This window comes from Heterodontus francisci, chromosome 22, assembly GCF_036365525.1.
Source record: "Heterodontus francisci isolate sHetFra1 chromosome 22, sHetFra1.hap1, whole genome shotgun sequence".
Taxonomy (NCBI): Eukaryota; Metazoa; Chordata; class Chondrichthyes; order Heterodontiformes; family Heterodontidae; genus Heterodontus; species Heterodontus francisci.
Genome location: NC_090392.1, coordinates 60,925,330 through 60,934,045, shown reverse-complemented (window position 1 = coordinate 60,934,045; position 8,716 = coordinate 60,925,330). Strand labels below are relative to the sequence as shown.

At 39.6% G+C, this 8,716-nt stretch overlaps 1 protein-coding gene across 1 annotated transcript in view; it reads left to right on the top strand.

Moving 5' to 3' along the window:
• The first annotated feature begins 236 nt into the window (after positions 1-236).
• gramd1ba (GRAM domain containing 1Ba) overlaps positions 237-8,716 on the top strand; it is a 590,058-nt gene continuing 581,578 nt past the window's right edge. The window contains exon 1 of the mRNA XM_068053903.1: positions 237-255. The gene's annotated coding sequence lies outside the window, so the exon portion shown is untranslated. The remainder of the gene's footprint in view (positions 256-8,716) is intronic.

Sequence of the window (8,716 nt, the reverse complement as noted above, 5' to 3'; positions counted from 1 at the left end):
TCTAGAAAATTACTGCAATATCAGTTCAAACGTCGGACTGTCGTACTTATGGTTGAGAAAGTTAAGCAACTTGTGTTTCGTGAGTCAGAGGTTCCACTTGCTCCCCTTCCCCCGAAGCCGGGAAATGTTTGCTGTATTTGACAGGAAATCTAAAGCGGTGAGAAAAAGACATCTCGAAAGCAGAGGAAATTGGTGACCCGGTTTTTAAACATTACAGAGTCAAAGCAGGTCTTATATTCTTCACTTTGAGTTAAGGTAAGTGAAGTGTGTAGAGACTGGGGTGGAGATGGAGAGACTGCTGGAGTTTTGAGTACTTGTCGAGTGACAGCTCCTGGCTGATACAATGTGTGTTCATGGAAAGTTACTGCAGCATGCAAGAAGAACAGTTATTCAGAGAATTAGAGCCATCCCGAGTACCTCTTTCCAAGGTAGGGTATCTCGACCTCTCTACAGGAGCTCCCTGATTCTAACTTCCAGTGCTGTTAAGTGGTAGGCACTGAGCTCACTTTAAACTGTATTCGTTCTTTTATAAATTGCTGCATTTGTCAGACTACCATCTGGAAGTAATAGTTGCTTTGAATCACTGAAATAGATTTTTTTGCGGGGAGGGGGAGATGTTTAGTAAACCTATGGGGAGAATGCTCAGTTAATTTAAGTACTTGAGTTCAAGTACATTTTTGTTACTTTACAATAACGATACAGGACCTCAACAATGTTACATTTTGGAATAGGTGCCATCATTTTCTTAATGATACTAACTTTCATAAAAGTGTTATAAATTCAGATTTAGCATGATAGGTAGGGGTGACTAAAACTAGAGGGCATAGATTTAAGGTGAGAGGGAGGAGGTTTTAAGGGGATCAAAGGGGTAAATTTTTCACACAAAGAATAGTGGGTATCTGGAATGAGCTGCCTGAGGAGGTGGTGGAGGCAGGAACAGTAGCAACATTTAAAAGGTATCTGGACAGGTACTTGAATGAGCAAGGCATAGAGGGAGATGGAATTAATGCAGGCAGGTGGGATTAGTATAGATAGGCATTATGGTCGGCATGGACGCAGTGGGCCGAAGGGCCTGTTTCTATGCTGTCTGACTCTATGTTAGCTGTTTGCTGATTATAATAAAGTGTTTCAATATAGTTCCTTGTGTATTCACCTTGTAGAGGAGGTGAGAATACACAGATCCTGGTACAGCATTGGCATATTATGATGCCATATACCTCTGGCTCCTGCGCTATTATATTGTATTATAAAGCTTTTAAAAAGTTTGGTGACTTTCAGACAAATGCTTGTTTACTAGGCCCTGATGATAATCATTCAGATTTCAATTTCATGGCTTATGGCGTTATTGGAGCCTCTTAATTTAAACAATATCATTCAAGTCAATGCCAAGAGTTTATTTCTTGTCTGTGTCTCTTGGGATTGTTAAGTATTAAATTTAAGTTATGCACAGTCTATGTTATGAACACTGTATTTCAATCATTGTAAACATTCAAAGATTGTTCTTCATAACTGAGATAAAAATAGATTCAGTGTGGGAAGCACAACTTGAGTGGCATTCTGTTTACAATAAGGAGAATAAATGTTGGAATTGGAAACAAAGATGACCTAGACAAATTGTGAAGACGCATGGTGAAAAAGTTCAAACAATAAAGGAGACAAGTTTAAAATCTGCACATTAGGAGTAAGAAAGTAAGTTATGCAGTAGTTTTTTTAATGCTGGGGTAAGGTACCAGGGAAGATCTTTGTGAATAAATCTGAGGTAACTAGATGCATTTCTGGTGTGAGCAGGTATTGACAAATGTGAGAAAGTGGGTAACTGGGATTGAGATCAATCAAAAGGAATGGATTTCTGAACTTCTGTGCTCCAATAATTTCTTCAGTGTGTATTTGTTATGCATAATTAATTCCTGTGTGCTTTTATTGTATGATGCAGAACAACGTCATAATTGTAGCGCATATAAATTAGTAAACTGCCGCTGAAGGAAATGATTGTACTCTAGTATCTTTTGCTTGACACCAATTTCCTTCAGGTCAAATGTCATTAGTAGCTAGTAATACAGAGGAAGATAGCATGTGCTTTATATTCCTGTCTGTAAAAAAAAACTTTACTGCTCCCTTCTGGGCATTTTACATTTTACTAAAAAAAAACTAGTTTTGTTTTCATCAAGTTGGGTGCTGTTAGTTGGAGAAAGCAACTTTTTCCACTTTTTGCATCCACTGTCAAGCTCAAGCAGTCCCAGATCTCTCTGTGTGGGATTGATGCAGGATGAAGCTATTGCTACACCACCCAAGTATAAGCCTTAGCCCAACTAAAGGCAAATATCTTACTGCAGTGATATACCGTTTTAAATTCCCACACCATTCAGCCTTACTGCCTTTGAGTCATTTAGTTAGACTGTAATTTAATGCCAATTACAGTCGCACCAAATAATGGGCAGTTTTGTGCAATGACCATCAGAGAGGAGGCGTTCATCCCACCAGTCTTGGCTGCGCTCAAATCCAGGGCTTAGAGGAGACTTGGTGGTGTTTACCAGACAGTTCCCACCTGAAGGCAAATGTTGATCAAATTTATAGCTGCTTCTAAAACTGCAGGAAAATTTACTTTCTGGAGCTTTCAGCTGACCTTCCTAGGCTTTTCTTTTGTGTGATGCTGTAGCAGTAGTCTGCTTTACTTTTTCATTTAGACCAAATCAGCAGAGAGGAGACAATAAATACCCAGGAGCCTGAAAAGCATGAATAAATTGGATAATTCTTAGCAACATATGCCAAAGAAGGGTCTTGTGTTTTATGGTCTAAAGTCTGAGCTTCCGTTTTTTCTCCTTGTAGAGATATTTATGTAAAATATACAGCACAGAAATTGACCATTCAACCCAACAGGCCTATGTCAGTGTTCACGCTCCACACAAGTCTGCTTCATCTAACCCTATCTTAATTTGGGTCGAATTAGCCCTGATTTATTATAAATTGTGCAATAGAATTTAGATTGGGCTGTTGCTTCAGTCTGTTGTATGCTGGAAAATACAACACATTAAATTTGATCATACAGGCTAAATCAATTAGTGCAATTTATTTGTACAGAAACAAATATTAGGCATATACAATGGAATACAAGATGTTATGTTTTAAAATAAATGCAAAAGTACAGATGGACTGTTCAGAGCTCTCAGCAACCTTTCCCGACCATCGGAACTGTCACTTGAAACTAAACAGTTTCTTGGAATAAGACATAGTTTTCAGGTAAAGAATTCCACATGAAGTACATAAGCCAAATATTACAGGATTTAGTCTAATCTAGATCAGACTATAGTTATCTAATTAGACTATACTAATAGTCTGAGCATATTTCAGAAACCAGTTAAAAACAATCATGAACAACTTTGATCCTGCCTTTGATCTCACTTAATTCCTTTGGAGATCAAAGCAACAATACTACTTTGACACATGATGGTGCAAATTTTCTTACTATGATCTAATCTTGGAGAAATATTATCATGAAAACGCCCCTTATCAATAAGGAGATATATAAATAATTGCCTAGAATTCAATTTAGTTTAACATTTCAGAGTCTGTTAGCACCGGAGCTATAACACTTTGCATGTTGAACATCCTGAATTAACATGAAGCATTCTCCGGTGATGTATAGTACAGTTCGATGCTGATAAAGCTCCATTCTTGACACCAGGAATGTGCCCTGGTTCCAATCTAAAAAGAGTGCCCTTTACTATGTGTGTGTGTTGTTTTTTCATTTCCTACACCAACCTCATGTGGCTCATCGAATTACCAGGATAGGGCCAGTTATTTTTATGTTGTGGGCTGATTTTCCAACTTGTTACAAATAGGATCCTCTCCAGCCCATCAGCTTGATTTTGAAAGAGAATCAAGGTCCCATAGGTTAAAGGTCATTGTCCTCCCTTGGCACCATCCAGTATTCCTTTAAAATGTATTTAAGTTTCAAGCACCGTGGAAATCTTTAGCATAACAAGTTCTTCCAGGCTGGTCAATGTTTAAAGTACTGTACAGTACTTGTACTGTACTGAAACTTAGTGAAATAAACTTCAAAGTTCATGAGTGGTCTCTGCCGGGTTGGCAGTGAGGACTATATTGAGGGTGAGGGAAACATGGTGGGGGCTCTCGTGAACACCTTTTTAATTTATTCATAGGATGTGAGTGTTGCTGGCAAGGCCAGCATTTATTGCTCATCCCTATTTTCTCTTGAGAAGATGGTGGATGGCCATCTGTTGAGGACAGAAATAGACTTTCTATGATGCTCCCTATGTCATATATCTGACCAAAATACTTTCTAGGATTGCATGTGAAAATTACTCTGGTATGGAATTGTCTCCCAGCATAAGTTCGTATATTCAGAAAAGGGGAGAAAATTCGGAATGAGAAGCAAAATCTTCAAAATTTTGAATCCTGTACTTTATTTTTAAAACCTTTTATGATTCCCTCTCCTTATGGCATTGACTTCTTGCTGGGGTACAGTCCAATGGGAATGGGGCACTGTTCACTGTCCAGCACTTTGTTCACATGATCGTTATTAATTTATGACATTGATTTGGACAAATGGTTTGCTAATGGAAAGCTTCACAGCCAAACCCCAATTCTCTCATCACTCGGTATCCACACAGGCACACCTCCAGCAGAGATTACTGAATAGATCAACTACTCACTGTCTGAACTCAGTGAGCCATTGTGAGAGCTATTTGTTTTATTATTCGGATTTACAAAAAATGCTGCTTTAAATTTTGGTTTCGAAAAGTATTAAATTGTTTTGGAAAATTGCTGTTCTTGACTACCTCTGTATTTCTGTGTCTGGTAATGTTACAGAGATGCCACTGTGAGCCTCAAACAGTGAAATGCTGCTGGTAAATGGGAATGGGCAGTCACACCTCCCTTAGTACACCAATGCTTAAATTATTTGGAGGGGATGGGCTACTGCTATATGCAGCTCCTTGTTTTTATCGCAAATATGTACTAACAATAACAATAGCCAAATAAACATGTAACTTTGTGGGCACAAGTTTTTATTTCAATTTGTCCTATTTTAAGCTAAGGTAGGTGTGGTGCAAAGTATGTGAGATCTGATGTAAGGTGAGGGTTTGTACCTGCTATTTTTCCATCAACTGAGTTCTCAGTCAATAGAGGTGCAGAGCAGGAACTATTCACTTTGCAGATAGAGGGAGAAGAAATGAATAGCAAGTCAACTTAGTTTCAATTTACAAAAACAAAATACTGCAGATGCTGGAAATACTCAGCAAATCAGGCAGCATCTGTGAGGACAGAAACAGGGTTAACATTTCTCTCTACATGAAAGCTGCCGAATCTGCTGAGTATTTCCAGCATTTTCACTTGGTTTACTTTTAATCACTTAAACATGCAATTGGAAGTAACCTTGTGACATGAGTAGGTAATTGGTTGGGAGGTAGGAGACAGAGAATAGCAATAAATGGTTAATTCTCTGATTGATTAGCAGGATGTGACAAGTTGTGTTCCCCAGGGACCCATACGGATGGCTTTTCATCATATATGTTATGACTTGGATGAAGGAATAGGGAGCTGTACGTCCAAGTGTGCGGATGACAGTAAGGCCGAAATTAGACGGTCCCCCCCCCCCCCCCCCCAAACGAGTGGGCTGGTGGCGGGGGGGCCTTTCCTGACCCCTTGCCGCCCCCACTGCAATTTTATGCGAGGCAGCAGCGGCGAGAAATGACCCACCCGTCCCTGGCCAATGAAGGCCCTTAAGATGCTAATTAACTGCCAGTGAAGGGCCTCCTCCCCCTGCCACTGGTATTTTATCCACGGTGGGTGGACGGCAAAGGCTCCAAGAATGCCGCCAGGTAAAAGCTGGCTGCCTTCTTGAGGGCTGGGGGAGGGGGCTCTCCTGATCGGGCACCCTGTGCCCCATAGAGGGCTGACCCTGAAGCCCCAACCACCCCACCCCGCAACATGCCCACTGATTGGCCGGCAACTCAATTAGGCAGGATTTCCTGCCTCAAGGAGGTGGAAGCCCGCCCAAGGCCAATTAAGGGCCTGGGGAGTGAAAAATCCCGGCATGGCTCCCCAGGCTCCGTGGAGGCGGGCTTGGCAGCGCTGTTTTGGCAGGTCCCGCCCAATGTAAAGCCTAAGTTAGGAGGCACAGTAAGTTGTGTGAATGGGAGCAGGGAATTGCAAAGTGACATGAGCAGTTTAAGTGAGTGGGGAAAACTTTGGCAGGTAGAATTCAATGTGGAGAACTGTGATTTCATCCATTTGGATCTGAAAAGAGAAACTGGAATATATTCTCAATGATGAGCGACTGGGAACTGTGGAGGAGCAATGAAATTTAGGTAGGTGGTCTTGTACAGAAATCACTACAATCTAGCGCAAAGGTATAAAAAGCTAATTAAAAAGGCTAATAGAATGTTGACTTTTATCTCCAGGCAGTGATGCTTCAGTTATGAAGAGCCTTTGTCAGACCCCATCTGTAGTTCTGTGTTCAGTTTTGGGCAGGAAACCTCAGGAAAGATATATATTAGCCTCGGAAGGGGTACATTTCAGATGCACCATGACTCAAAGGTGATGTGTCTGGTGCAATCCAGAACCCAAAATATGAGATGATTTATGTGGAGGATGATATACAAAATGGTTGAATTGAGATGGAAGTGTGTAATGCAAATGTACATTGCATGTAAAATAGAATGGAAGGGTTGTGAGGCAACTCTCATTCTATGTTGAAATAAACTGATGTCTTTTGCACTTTCTGGAATGTCAACTTGGATCTGTTTTGTAATGTATTTTTTACAGATTTTTATGAATAAAGTATATTTTTGGGGAAAAAAATGAAAATTTACATAAACGTGGTTTGTATTCCCTTTTTAAGGTTTAGGGGTGATCTAACTGAAGTGTTAAAAATGATAACAGAATTTGATTGGGTAGATACAGAGAAACTGTTTCCTCCAGTGGGGAAATCCAGCACAAGAACATATAATGTTAAAATTAGAGGTCAGCCATTCAGATGTGAAATCTGGAAACTTTTTTTCTTTACACAAACTATAGTGGAAATCCGGAACACACTCGCACTCAAATATCTGTGAATGGTAGTTCAGTTGAAATTTTCAAAACTGAAATTGATATCTTTATTAGGTAAGGGTGCAGAACGAAGTTGGGTAAATGGAGTAGAGGGACAGGTCAGCCATGATCTAGTTTAATGGCAGAGCAGAATCCAGGGACTGAATGGCCTACTCCTGTTGCCATGTTCCTGGTGATTCATATAACTACAAAATTGGCATAGATCTGGAAATGAGCTATTTTTTCTTTTGACTGTTGATGGTTCATGGGGACTCAAAGAAGCGAGTTGAAAAGCCATTGTAAAAGGATAAATGATTTTGGTGATGTAGTGTACTGGATGTAGGTTTATGATTGTGGTTATGGTGTTGGGGACAGGTGCTGAGTAGAGCCCAGGTACCTGACTATGGAATGGAACACTCACCATTGTCTGCTTTCCTATATGAGCTAAAAGCTTATTTGAGAGAGAAAAATGGTTAGAAACTGGCAGAGTGGATATATCCAGTACAGCATTGCAGCTTTCTCTAGAAAATCCAACCAACAGCTGCTTGATGCATCTTCTCTCGCTGTTTGTTCTTAACATAGTAATTGGGACAGATACAGTGTCAGGATCCTATCAATCAGAGTTGTTAAGTTCACTTTCTCCATTTGTCATATTGCAGGACTTTTGAATCTCTGTACTCATTGCAAACAATAGAATTCTTGCCAGTAAGGTACTAGAACATTCCCAATTTCTCATACGTTTAATGTAATTTATATTTTTTAATGTAATATGTTGTAATGGTGCTGTGCCTATTAGCTGGTTACACATTGTTTTTTAGGAGGAATTATCTTCTTGAAAAAAAGGGTTTTGCTAGCTTTTAATTTGGGAAGGGGGAGAAAGTTCAGAAAAATGTTGCATGATGTCATCTGAAAGGGACAGTGATGTGTTTTGACATGAACTGTGTTACACATCATCAGTTTGTAAATTTATGATAAAAGGTAAAGCAATTTATTTTTCCTGGAGATGGTACTCTTTTAACTACTGCAAGTCAAATAAAGGATCTGTATTTTTATAAACTAGAAAATGAAACTTCCACACATATAACAGTCTGGTCAAGGGCTAACCTACAATACTGCCTTTATGCTGGAAAAGCAATGATGTCATGTGCCATTTATTATTCAGTTCCCTAGTGGGTCACACTGTTCCTGATCAAATAGCTAGTCACTACATGTTGCTAAGGAACCATCATAGTAGCATCTTTGATTGTTTTGCTATAGCATCATAATGCCTAACAATTAATGTAATATCCATGAGAAAATGTTAATATTTAATCCTGAAATGACAGTTATTTAATTGTAAGACTTTACCAAATTCTTTGGACTTTTAAGGATCTGAGAAAACAGTACAGATGCGGTCACACTCATCGATAGGGCCGCTCAGCCTTTTCAGGCTTTTGTAATGAAAAGAAAGTGGTGATTGTGTAATGATTTCTCAACTTCTGTTTCACTGATGAAAATGCCAGGATAACTCATGAGCCCATGGGATTCCATGGCAATGTAATTAGTAGAGGTACATGACCCTTAGCTGTAAATCCTGGGGTTGGCGGTCACTGCAGCTTGTTTGCATTGGTTGGGGAAGTTTTGTTAGTTATTGTCTAAACTGTAGGATTGAGTGATAATTTTAAAG